At 61.0% G+C, this 12,655-nt stretch overlaps 1 protein-coding gene across 5 annotated transcripts in view; it reads right to left on the bottom strand.

Moving 5' to 3' along the window:
- The window catches only part of BCOR (BCL6 corepressor), a 58,952-nt gene extending 48,286 nt beyond the window's left edge, over positions 1 to 10,666 (bottom strand). For 3 of the 5 annotated variants that reach the window (XM_048943265.1, XM_048943288.1, XM_048943307.1), the window contains exon 1: positions 10,424 to 10,666. The gene's annotated coding sequence lies outside the window, so the exon portion shown is untranslated. The remainder of the gene's footprint in view (positions 1 to 10,423) is intronic. The other 2 variants (XM_048943285.1, XM_048943298.1) reach the window with 1 other exon arrangement.
- Positions 10,667 to 12,655: the final 1,989 nt, after the last annotated feature.

Genomic DNA, 12,655 nt, shown 5'->3' with positions numbered 1-12,655 from the left:
AAGCACCCTCGCGGCCCCTCGCTTGGGCGAGATTACTCATCCCCAGAGTTCCCCTAAGTTGCAGAAACTTGGCCAGGGCTCAGGCCGGGCCGTTAGCACGGGCCGGGGCTCCCCGGGCACCTCTCGCTGCGGAGGCACAGGGCCGGGCCGTGCCGCGTGGATCGCGCGGCCCCTTCCCTCCCTCTCTCTCTCTCTCTCTCTCTCCTGCCTCCCTCCCTCTCTCCCTCCTTCCATCCCCCGCCGCCGGCGCTCGCGTTCTCGGCAGCGTTTATCTTCACAGTCACATCGGCAGCTAACGAGGCTCGGCGGCTGCAGCCCACACGACTTCGGTTCCCCGCATTTATCCTTCAATAAAAGCCGGTTCCTTTATTAGAAACAGGAGACGTGTCTCCCGCCGCCCCTGGCAGATCCCGAGAGCCGAGGCGCAGCCGACACCTCCCCCTCGGCCCCCACCCCCCCCCATACCCAGAGGGGCCGCCGCCACCACCGCGCGCCCCCCGGACCCCCCACCGCGAGCAGCCTCGGCCCCCCCCTCCCCCCTTTGCTCTCCGCCGAACCGATCGCCTCCGCCGGGCGCACCCACCCCCACCACTTCGGTTCCCCCGCGTTTATCGCTCAATAAAAGTCGTTTCCTTTATTAGAAACAGCGGAGCCGCTTCTCCCACCGCCCTCACCTCGGGGGGCTGCAGCCCCCCGCCCGGCACGGCCCCCTAAAAATAATAACAATAACGCGAATAATCATCACAATAATAACAGCCGCCGTCCCCGGCAGCAGCACAGCCACCCCCCGCCCCTCCCCCGAGCCCAGCCCCCCCCACCCCGCTCCAATCCCTCACAGCCCGGAGCAGCAGCCTCCCCCCCCTTTCCCCAGGCGCAGCCAACGACCCAGCAAATCCCCACGCCGGGCACGGCTCGGCCCCCGCCCGCCTCGCGGCCCCCCCCCCCCCCCCCTCCCACCCCCGGGCACACGGCAGGTCCCTGCGCGGGGCCGTGTGTGCCGCGACTGCCGCCCGAGGATGGCTTTCCCGGAGCAGCCGGGAGAGCCGCTTGCTAGGGGGGATGCCGATGCGATGTGTCGAGGCGAGCCGAGCCACGCTGTGCCGAGCCGCCCCCTCCTCCGCGTTCCGACCGGAGCTCACCGCCGAGCTCTCCCGGCGAGGCGGGGTCGGACTGGAGCGCGCTGTGCATGGCATTAAATACAACGGCCTGGCCCGGCGGAGGAGGAGGAGGAGGAGGCAGGTGATGCTGCCCGACACAATGAGGGGTTTGAGCGCTGCGGAATAAAGCGCCCTTCATGGGGCTGCGGGCGGTCGGGTCCCGCTCCTTCGCGGCGGAGCGGGCGGTGCGCGGGGTCCCCCCCCGGCCGCATGCCCGCTGTGACACGGTACAGCCGCTCAGGAGGCTGCGGCCGAGCCCGGCGCTGTGTCGGTGGCTGTGACATGAAAAGATGGCGCTCTCCCCTCCCCCCGCCTCCCTCTCGCCTTACACTTCCTCCCTACAGCGTTTCCCTCCCGGTTTTTAAAGCCCTCTTTTCTCTCTGCCCCCCCCCCCAACCCCCACCCCAAGACGCTTTCCCCCCGCCGGATGCCGTGCGCTCCGGGCCCAGCGGTGCCCCCCGTGCGGGCGGTGATGCCCTCATTGCATGCGCTGTCCCCGACCCCGCAATGTTCGCCGTTCCTTTTTCCCGGAAGCCCCGCGCTACGCCTCGCTCCGCTGTGAACTTCTGCTGCTAACGGGAGGCGGGGGGTGAGGGGCACGTACCCAAAACGTTCTCCTCTCCGCTACTTAGCTCCCCCCAGCTTCCTCCCCCCCCCCCCCCCCGTTTCCTCCCGCTCCCCGAGGCAGGAAGGCAGAGCCGCGTGCGTGCCGGGGGGGCGGAGGAAGCAGCCGCCGAGAGCCGCCCCCCCCCACGCCGACCCACACTGCGGGAGAGCCCGGCGGGGCCGGGAGGGCATGAGGCGGCGGGACACCCTCTGGCAGTGTGCCTGCCCGGAGATGTGCTCCGAAGCGGGAGGGCTCCGCCGCCAGAAGCCCCCTCCTGCCTCCAAGCAGCAGGCTGCTCCGAGCGGTTGTTTTTGGTGGGGTTTTTTTTCCCCCTTTTCTTGTTTCTTTTCTTTTTTTTTTTTTTTTTTTTCTTTCTTTCTTTCTTTTTTTAAGCCTGCAAATTAAATTCAGCGCCGCTCTCCCCCTATTTTAGTGCGTGTGATGTTAATGGCACTTAGCGCCGGGGCGCCGCTCGCCAGAGATGTGCGGAGGCCTGGCGCTGCCCGCAGAGCCCCGAGGGCACACGGGGCCGATCCGGCGCGTCCCTTCTGCTCTACCCAGGGAGCGACTGCGCGGGCTGACCGAGCCCGGTAAGCTGTCCACTTGTTCGTCTCAGGAGCATCGATTCCTGGCTGCGAGGCGCTCTTAGCACCACGCGATGCCCCGCAGCTGGTCTTTCGCCCAGACAAAACAGCGACGAGATGCGAGCGTTATTAGCCACATAAATAAATCATTACGCCGCGCACCGATGTTATTTCAGCACAACTCCTCCTGAGCAGAAAATAGCCCGGCGGGGCCGCGAGAAGCCGCGCACCGTGCTCGCCCCGACGGCCGCAGCCCCGCAGTCGGGAGCCATTCCGCAGCGCGGGGAGAGCAGCGGGGCTCCTATATGCCGGGGCCGGGGCTCACCCCGTCCCGCTGCGGTCCGGGGGTGGTCGGGAACGGCGGGGAGCGTCACCCCCCCGGCCGGAGCGCGGCGGGTGCCGGCAGAGCGCAGCCCGGGAGCCGCGCCAGGCGGGCCGCCTTTGATATTCCGCACCGCGGCCGGTCCTCCGCTCGCCGCTAAGCACGCAAACGTCGGCGAGCTCCGGCGCTCTCCGTGAGAAACGCCGCGCGCATTTCTTCGCGCTCCCAAAGTAAACACGGGAGATCTCCCACTTTTTCGCACTTAGCAACGGCCCGAGGCGGGCCGCGACCGTCGACTCCCGGTCGCGCCGCAGACGTTCGCTCGGCAGTTCAAGGGCAGGACGGGAACCGCGCGACCGAAGCCCCGCCGGCGGAAATCTCCCATTCGCAGCGCCGCGCACCGCCGCCACAGCCACCCCCGAGCACCTTTGTTCTGCGCGCAGCTGCTTTTATCCCCCCCCGCCCCCCCGCGGCCGCTCCCTCCCCCACCCCCCAGCAACCCCGGACGGATCGCGGGTGACCCCGGGGGGCGGCGGGGTCGGGGGAGGGGCCGGGAGCGGCTGATGCGGGGCGGCACCGCCGGAGATAAGGGCCGGGCGGCGGCGGGGCGGGCGGCCGCGCTCTGCGGGGAGCTGCAGGGGGGACGGGGGCGGCGCTCGTTCTCCCGAGGCCCCCGGGGGGGGCGCGGGGCGGCCGAGGGAACCGTGCTAAGCCCCGTTCCTCCGGTCTCGCTGCGAAACGCGGCGATCCCGCAGACGCCCGGAACGGTTTTCCTTGATCTGAACTTCCTCGGGGTGATCCCCTCTCGCTACGGAGCACGAAACGCCTCCCGGACACGGAAAGCGGAGCTCGGAGCTCCTCCCGTCCCCTTTTGTTGCCCTCTCGCCTCTAAAGCACGGCATCCCCCCGGGGGCTCGCGGTGGCGGAGGGAAGGAGAAACGGAGAGAGGGCTGAGGGCCCCCCCCCGGGTGCTTCAAACTCCACCTTTCGTGGCGGTCGTGGCCCTTGATGGTGAAGGCGATGAACGAAGCACTGAATGCATCAAAGGTCCGGCGAGCCCCTGAGCCTGTGGCCATCATTTGCGAGGTTCTGAGACCTGCTGCAGGGTTTGTCATCAGCGCCTTGGGCTAGGGAGGAGGGGGTGTCGGCATGGGGGGGGTGTCGGCCGTATTGCTTCCCTTCTAAAAGACATGCAGAAAGTTTGTGCTGTTTTGACAACTAAGCCCATCTAGCCACCCCATCCAGGGTGAGAAAAACACACTGCCTGTTTGCTGGAGGCCATTGTATGAGACCTCAGGGAGACGACTTTCAGGAATACCGGGTGCCTCCTGATGACCCTCTCCCCATTCCCCACCACTAGCTCAGCCAGGCCATGGGCTCTGCAGGCCGAACTCTCCTGCATGGCCAGTGGTTGCCCAGCTGCACAGGGCTGCACCTCTCCCCTGCTCTGAGTACACACAGTGTGTGAATAACACCGGTGACACACCTGATGGGAGGGCATGGGGACTCCTCATCCCATCTCACATATTTCACTGGAATGTCATGTAAGAGCCACCGGTATGCACAGCGTTAATGAGATTGTGCCTCTGCAAAACAAAGCCAGGCAAATGGGAGAAGGAGAATTTGTTAAAGTGTTTAAAAATGCTGTCATGTTTGTTAACAGCTGCTTAACTCCTGTGTCTAACAAACACTGGGGGGGAAAAAAAAAAAAAGTTACTTAATTTTTTTTTAAAAAGGCAATACCACGGCTTGCATACAATTAAATGATGACAGCCTATAATGTGTTCCTTCAAGACCTCAAGTAATACCAGGGCTCAGGAGACCTGAAATACCCAATTCATGGATTTTTAAACCAAAGAAGGGCTGTTACGATTGGTGCTCTGACCTGCCACATATCACGGGCCAGCGAGTTTCAGGCAGCCATTCCTGTCTCAGGCTCATAAATCCTGGCCGAGCTTTTAGCCTGGCATCCAGTCTCGCTCCGAAGACCTGTAAGTAACAGCAAACCCTCGGCCTGCCTCCATCATACCGGCGGCTGTGTCCCCTCACTGCTTTCAGAAGAACGCACCTATTTCTGCTCAGAATTCACAGCGCTTCATTTTCCAACATAGGATCTCATTATGCTTTGTCTGCCACATTAAAGAGATCTCTGCTATCAGAAATCTCCCCATAGAGACACTTAGGGCACTTAAAGACTATGATCAAACCAAGCCATAGCCTCCTCTTGGATAAATTAATAGATGAGATTTCTTTCGTCTCGGGCAATAAGATGCGATCCCCAGACCTCGAATCACTTTTGTAGCTCTTTTCTGATCCCATATTAATTTGCCAACATTCCTCTGACATGCGAACACCACCGCAGGATTGGATGCTGCATTCCGCTACAGGTCTCACTCAAGTCATAAGTGCTAATGGCATCATTACGTTTACCTGTTTAAAACCCTATGCAGATTACCCTAATAGATGGCATTAGCAATAGTGACTTTATTAAAAAACCAATTTTTAAAGTCGCCTGTCTCCACACAGACGGTGTTGTTCATCAAACTCACAGCACCAAGCGTCGCCTGGCCAAGCTGCAGAGCAGGCTGAGCTTCTCTGGCCAGAGCTAGAAAGCCTCTAGAGAGGCCGTGTTGGCATAAAGCACCATTGAGGTGAGGGCAGTGCAGCACTCACTTACAGTGCCTTTGTGCACGTCCCCTGACTCATGCTCGCTCTGTGCCGCGCTGTCACAACACGCCTGCCCCTTTAAGCTGAAATTATCGTCTATAAAATTATTTTTCCCATGACACACGGCACAGCCTGCATGTCCGACCAGTACAGCTCTCCCTGCGCTCACTCTTCCCACGTGCCCTCTTTTTGCTATGAGTCACACGTGCTTGCCCTCTCTTCCTCTGACTTACACTTTCCTACCTCAAAGGACGTGCGTGTCAGGAGATAGACCTGATGGCCCTGTTTTGGATATCTGCTCATACAATCGTTAAGGTTGGAAAAGATCTCTAAGACCAACTGTCAGCCCATCACACCATGCCCACTGCCCATGTCCCTCAGGAGCCATATCCACGCGGCTCTTGAACATCTCCAGAGACGGTGACTCCACCACCTCCCTTGGCAGCCTGTGCCACTGCCTCCCTGCTCTTTCTGAGAAGAAAAGGTTCCTAATATCCAACCTGAACCTCCCCTGAATAAACGCAGTTTATACTTTCAGCAAGCATGAATCGCTCTGACTGCTGTCCCAGTGTGCTGCAGGACAGGGCTGCTGCTTCTCACCCCGATGTGCCCATGACTGTGCAGCCCTTCAGTCCCTTACAACCTGCTCTCCCTCCCGAGCTGCTGCAGCACTGGGGTCTGCTCTCCTCCACCTCTCCGGGGGTTTTGTCATTAGCTTCTACGGAGAGCAGAACGGGGCTGGATGTGGAAAACCAATATTGACATTCCCTTGTTTAAATATCATACATCAGAGGGGGTCATGGGCACCAAGGCCATACGGAAGGGCTCTCCCAGGAGCTATTATTGCCTTTTAAGAAGCACCGAGTGCCTTACCCCACATACCTGCCCCTCTCTACAAGAGATGTTGCTGCCACTGGGCAAATACGAATGTTCAGGTCTTTCCCTCTAATGTAGATCTCACCCGCTGCCATGCAAAGGCCTTGCACGACATGAATGCCTCATTTAAGCCCTCTTCTTAAGGCTGTGGGAAATATGCTTCCCACACACACTCACCTCTGTCTTTCCTTACTAAAATGCACAGTGTTTTCCTATCAAATGTGAAACAAGTAGCGTTCCAGCTTATTTAAAAAATTAATTGAACTAATACATCAACAACTTCCATGTTTTCAGAGCCTGCCCAGCCCTCGCTTGCAAAATGAGAACTGCAGGAGAGTCATTTTGCATTGAAATCCACAGAGACCTCTTCCTATGCCAGGCTGCCCTCCTCCTGGCGAAGCCCAGCAGTGCTCAGGGCTGGAGAAGAGCACAGCCTGTTGGGTGTCCTGCACCTATAGTGCACTGCTTTTCCTGGCAGGGTTGGGGGGGTCATGGGGCTACCCCTCACACACATTAGTATCACTTAGTGTAGTGACACAGGGCATCATCACTGTTAGTGCATGCCATTGCCCTCGTCCCCATCTACACTGCTGTGTGTTCCTCTGTATACCTCTTTGCTGTGCACCAGGTGAGCAGTAGGCTCTCAAGTAGGAAAAAAGGGACTTCATGGGTTGCTTAAGCCAAGAATCAGGCAGAGCCATAGGAAGAGACATGTCCCTTCCTTGCAAGGGAACGGCTGCAGGATTTCTCTTTTTATCTAAACCCCCGAATGGATTTGCCACTGAAAGAGAGATAATCCACATTATGTAGACACAAAATTACATTCACATGAACACACGCACACAAACACGCACTGTTCTCCCTTGACGGTGGGATGCTGGCGATGGGAGTGAGGCCTCGAGGAGCCCAAAGGTTACACAGGGACCTCACCGGCCTCGACGCTCCCCTCCCCGTGCTGGAAGAGCAGTGTCACAGCACGCCTTCCCTTACCGGGGCTCCCAGCACCGTAACCCCGCTATTGCGTAAGGCGGTACTGCTGAACCCAGAGAGACAGAGCACGGCTGGAATGTGCCCGCTGCCCCAAGGCTGTGCATCCTGAGCCCTGCACCGCTCCACAATTTCTCTCCTCTGTTCTGTTGTTTATGTGACAGCCGCTGCTGCTGTAGTAGCACTCTCGGTGCTGTTCCTGCGGCTTAGCGATCGCCCCTGAGAGCACTGCCAAGGAGATTTTACAACGCCTTCAGGGCACCGAGGGACAGCAGCAGGAGGACTATCTGCACCGCTCTGGTCCCCAGCGTTCGGACTTAGATCCATCCAGGCATTAATTCAGTGAAAGCCAGACGGGATCAGGATGAAACTGGCATTATGCACTGCTGGAAGCAAATCCAATCCACATAGTTTTAAGTGCATGCAAACCATTTTCTGTGGGGACCTGGACTGCCTTACAAGGGTGCTCGAGGGACCAGGTGACTGCTCGTGCCATGCATTGCAGCAGTGTAACCAGGGCTCACAGCCCTCCCCGAGGTAGGGGTGACCATAAAAGCTAAGCCATGAACCTGAAAATGCTGTGTTTTTTTTTCTTTTGCCTTTCCTACTGCTGCTGTCCTTTTTTTCTGCTTCTCCTTGTGCACCCTGCTGTAGGAGAAAAGCGCTGTATCTCATCGCTGTGACACAAGCCCACTTTTTTGCTCTCTGCTGATGGTACCAAGAAAGAGAAGAGCTCTGTGCAAGACCCACAGGGAGTGCAGACACCTTGGGGCCAGTTGTTGGTGGCTGCTCTTCACACCTTCCCAAGGCCTCGCTCTGACCCAAAGTCATTCTATGGGGCACTGCGGCTATGCACGGCCCAGGAGAACCCTGGTAAACTGCTCCTGTGCTGGTTTGCCACAAACGGTTGTCCCAAATAAGAAAGCAGGACGTGGTCTTAAACTAAAGTGAGACATATGGACGTGTGTTGGCTGATGCATCACTCTCACTCTTTCTTCAGATGACTCCTTGCCATGGGGAGATGTCCCCAAGCCTTCACCCACATGAACCTACTGAACCGCTTCCCAGTCTCAACCTCCAATCAGCAACTCCCCAGACATCTGCTCTGACATCCATTCACTCTGACATCTTCACACACACGTACAAGCAGAGATCTCTCCAAGTGCCACACACACCACTTTCCCTCTCGGGGCTCAGCCACACATCAGCAACACACCTGGTTGCCATACCGCAGGATACGGTGCTCTGGCCCCATCTGTGCTCCAACACCAGCCCCAAAGCCATTGCCTGAGGTGCACTGAGGGCACAATAGTCACCACTCTCCACACCAGCCCTGTCTGTTCAGCTCCACTCATCTCCACGGGGGTGACACAGCGCTCTTACTGCCCATTCCGAAGCGACGGTCAGAGATGCTCCCGGATTTTCACCTCCTTCTGCCTTCTGAGCTCAGGAGCGGCACTCTTCTGCCGGCCCGCTGCTTTCCCTCATCACCCCCCCCTCCCCGTCTCTCCGGGGCAGCTGACAAGCGTGACAGCCGCCAGCCCGCTCTGCATGCAGGGGGCGGGGGGCCGAGGTGACACTCTCTCGACCCGGGGCCGCCTCCCGGCCAGCAGAGCCCTCCCGGAAGCACCGGGGCGGCCCCGACAGCGCGGCTCGGGGCACGGGGCCCTCGTGGAGACGGCCCTCGGTGTGCGGAGGTAGGGGGGTTGGAGGGAGTGCGTGCTTGGGCTGCGTCAAAGGTATTTGTTCTGATTGTCCCTTGGCTCCGAGTTCCGTCGTCGTTGCTCTTTGTTTTAGAGCTGCTCAAGTTTACTCGCAGAATTAAGACAGATTTTGGGGGGAGGGGGGAGGAAGGGGGTAGGAAGCCTTTGTTCTCCGGAGTGTGCTTGTCTTACTTTTGTATCATGTGGCCTGAGCAGCACCCCTTCCCCGCCCCCGCCTACCCCCCCCCTTTCCCCGGTCGTATTTACTCTATCTCGAGCCGAGTCCTTTGAAGGAAAGGGCAGAGGCGTCGTTAACCCTCTGCGCGCCTCGCGGGGCCCTCCGCCGGCTGAGCTCCCCCCGGGGCCCGGCTGCGAGGGCTACGGGTGCCCGCTCCCACGCAAGGACACGCACAGCGCGCCGCTGGGGAGCAGGCACCGGGGGCCTTTCTGGGGGAGCCCGGGGATCCCCCATAGATCACTCTCAGGCTTAACACGGGGTTGGGAGATGCTGACAAACTCGAAACAGCTGCCGGGCTTCGCTCTGGCCTGCCTGCTAAAATACGCCGATCTCCTTTTAATCTGTTTCATATTCACAAATTAAGCACTTAGCCTAGGTAATAAATCATGAGGCAGTTTACGAGGCTAGCAGGAGACAAACAAGTGGAAAGGGAAAACAATCGCTTCCAAGTGCACGCGATGCGATTGCGGAGACGCAGCCCGACCCGCACTGCACTGCGAGCCCAGGGGGAAGCAGGGAACCCCGCACCGCTCCGCCGCGGCCTTTGTCTGCCCGGCTCCGGCTGCCCGCACCGGCCCCACCTGGGAGAGCCTCTCCCGGTCGGGAATCCACGCGTCAGGGGGCCGGCAGCCTCGCTCCGAACAACCACACCGTCGCGGCCGTGGTGCGGAGATGTTGCGATGACACCGAGCGCCGGTGTCCGGGAACGGGGATCGGTGCCGCTGGGCGAAGCGGCCGCACGCGTGTGTGCGGAGCCCCGCGTCTGCCAGGTGCCCGTCAGACGGAAAACAGCGCTCTGGCCGCCGGAGGAATGCCCCCCGCCCTCTCGGGCCCGTTTCTGGGGCTGCTGGCGGAGGGTCCAGGGGGAGGCGGCCCCACCGGCCCGTCGGGCAGCCGTCACGGTCACGGCGCGCCGTGGCGGCCCCAAGGGCAGGGCTCAGCCTGACCCCCTCGGAACCGAGCGGCGCGGGCTCGAGCGGCGCTACCCGCGGGGGCAGCACGGGCTTCCTGGCACTTTCCGCAGTAGCTCCGCACCGGAGAGCAGCACGCGAAGGCCCCGGACAAAAGCCCCGGCGCTAAGACCCCTCCTGGCAAAGGCGCAGCCCGCCCCGAGCGCTCCGGACTTTTCTCTCTCCGCGCCGAGCTGTGCGGTGGCAGCGGGGCCGCGGGCGGCTCCGGGGCGGCGGGGGGGAGCGCGGGGAAGGGGGGTGGGCAGCGGCCCCGGGAAAAGAGAGGGGAGCGGGGATTTAAAGGGACTCCCGCGCGTGGGAGCGGCACCGACCTGAGTCCGTCCGCCCGCTGCGATCGGAGGAGCTCCCGGCGCGAAGAGGCGCCGTCAGAGGCGATTTATCTCCCGCCGGAGCGCGGGCTCCGCTTCCCGCATCGCCTGTGAGTAACAATGGCAGCTCTCAGCGGCTTTTCACGCTCTCCAGCGGACGAGCGGATCGCGGAAGGTGCCCGCGCCCCCGCTCTCACGGCCGCTCCGCCGCATCCCTCTCGGCCGCCGCCGCGCCTTGTGCCGCTCCGCCGGGAGCCGCTCCCCGCGCCCCCCGCCCTCCCCCGCCCGCCCTTCCCTTCGCTTTTCCATTCTCAGGACTTTGGCGCGCGGCCAGCAATGTCAGGAGGGGATGAAACTCGACACAGAGATCTCAACCCGGAGCGATTTCCTCCTCCCCCCTCCCCCGCCCCCGTCCCCCCCCCCCCCCCGAGCCCCGAAGTTAACTTTCAGCTACTTTGGCCGCTTTTCAGTTCGGAGAGAGGGGGAAATTGCAGGTCACCGCCGCCTGTTCGGCCCGGGCATGTGTTTCTTTCTTTCTTTCTTTCTTTTAAATTAAAAAAAAAAAAAAAAAAAACTGCACACCGGGGCCTGAAATTCATCTGCGACCCGGGCGTGCCGCCGTTAACCCGTGTGTGCCCCGACCCACCGCTCCGGGACCCCGCACCCGCCCGCCCCGCAGTGCCGGGGGAGCAGCGCTGGCAGCGGAGCCACGCTCACCCCGGGAGGATGCCTCAGCACTTTCTGTGTTCCGCGCTTCCAGCAGAAGGGAAGCTAATTCCTCCGCTGAGGGCCTCAATCAGGCATTTATTTGACACTCATGATGCATGAACGGCTAAACGCTCGTCTGAGCGGGGGATCAGCCGCTGCTTTATAGCCCGCGAGTTTTTTGATGCAGGTGAATTATGCTGATCCCTGAATGCCTCCTATTCCTGGGGGGAGGAGAGAGGGCGGGGGGAGAGCAGAGTGGCGGGGGGGGGGGGGGGGGGGGGGGGGGGGGAGGGAGGTATGAAAACACAGAGGGGGACGCGCGGGGCGGCTGCGCTCCTTCATCTCAGCTCCGCACGCCCGGGAAACTCTGGGATCGGGGCTGTGGCCCGCAGCCCTCCCGTCCCGCCCCCCCCGGTACCAGGCCCGGTCCGCATCCCGCACCCCTCCGGGCCGCCCCGTCCGCGCCTCCCCGAAGGCACAATATGGAGAGGGGAAAGGCACGGCGACAACATGGAGGGGGGGAGCCGAGGTGGAGGAGGAGGAGGGGAGAAACCATATGGAGCGGCGGGGAGGGAGGCGAGCAAGCCGGAGGAGCCGGAGGAGGCAGCGCGGGGCAGGGCGGCCGAGGCCCGGGGGCACGGAGCGCGGAGGCGGCCCCGGGGTGGGGGATGGGGGGGTCGGTACGGCCGGTGCTGGGGGTGAGGCGGGAGTCCGCTCCGAGTCGGTGCCCGCACTGCGCGGCCCCGCGCTCTGTGCCCATCTCTCCCGATCCCCTCCGGGGAGGTTTCTTCTTTTTTACAGCTTCTCCTCCTGGCCTCTTTCCAACTGTTGTTCCAGGACCGAAAAAAATAACAATTAAGTAGGAGGCATGTCTTGTGACTCGCACAATCTCTCCTAACGCCCGAGTTCAATTTTACACAACATTTAATACAAATATTAAAAATCAATATATCAAGGGGGCTGTTAATGAAATGTTACAGGGAGTGTGTGCCGCCAGATAGGATTCGGTGGGAACGCGTGTGATGCAGCGAGAGCGGGATGCGGGCGTCTGCTTAATCCCCCCGCTAAAAAACAAAAGATAAAGGTGTTCATTAAGTCATATCGAATCGAATTAAACTCTATCGCCGGGGCCTTCCAGCAGAACAGGAGCCTGAAAAGCAGGGGATGGAGAATGAATCTCAATGCGGCTCCCGACAACGGAACGAGAATCGGAACGCATTAAAAATAAATCAGAGCGCTGCTGTAGGTCACAACGCGAAGATAGGACGGTGCGGGAATCTCCGGACGGGCAGAGAGCCGGGGTCTGCCCGCAGATACATCCCGGCACAGGGAGGGAAAAGCGGACTGCCTGAGCCGTGGGTGATGCGGGGGCTGCAGCACTCCTTGCTTCTCTGGCAAGGGCCGATGATGCGCCGGCCCTTCCCCGGCTCCCGGGGCTGCAGTGTGCCCCTCGGCGCGCTGCCAAGCGACGTCCTGCTGGCTGCCGGCTGCGCCCGCCTTCCCCCGCTCTTTGCCCCTCTCCTCCTC

Source organism: Lagopus muta, chromosome 1 (genome assembly GCF_023343835.1).
Source record: "Lagopus muta isolate bLagMut1 chromosome 1, bLagMut1 primary, whole genome shotgun sequence".
NCBI lineage: Eukaryota > Metazoa > Chordata > Aves > Galliformes > Phasianidae > Lagopus > Lagopus muta.
Note: the sequence above shows the minus strand (reverse complement) of the source record. Positions and strands in the feature narration are given on the sequence as shown.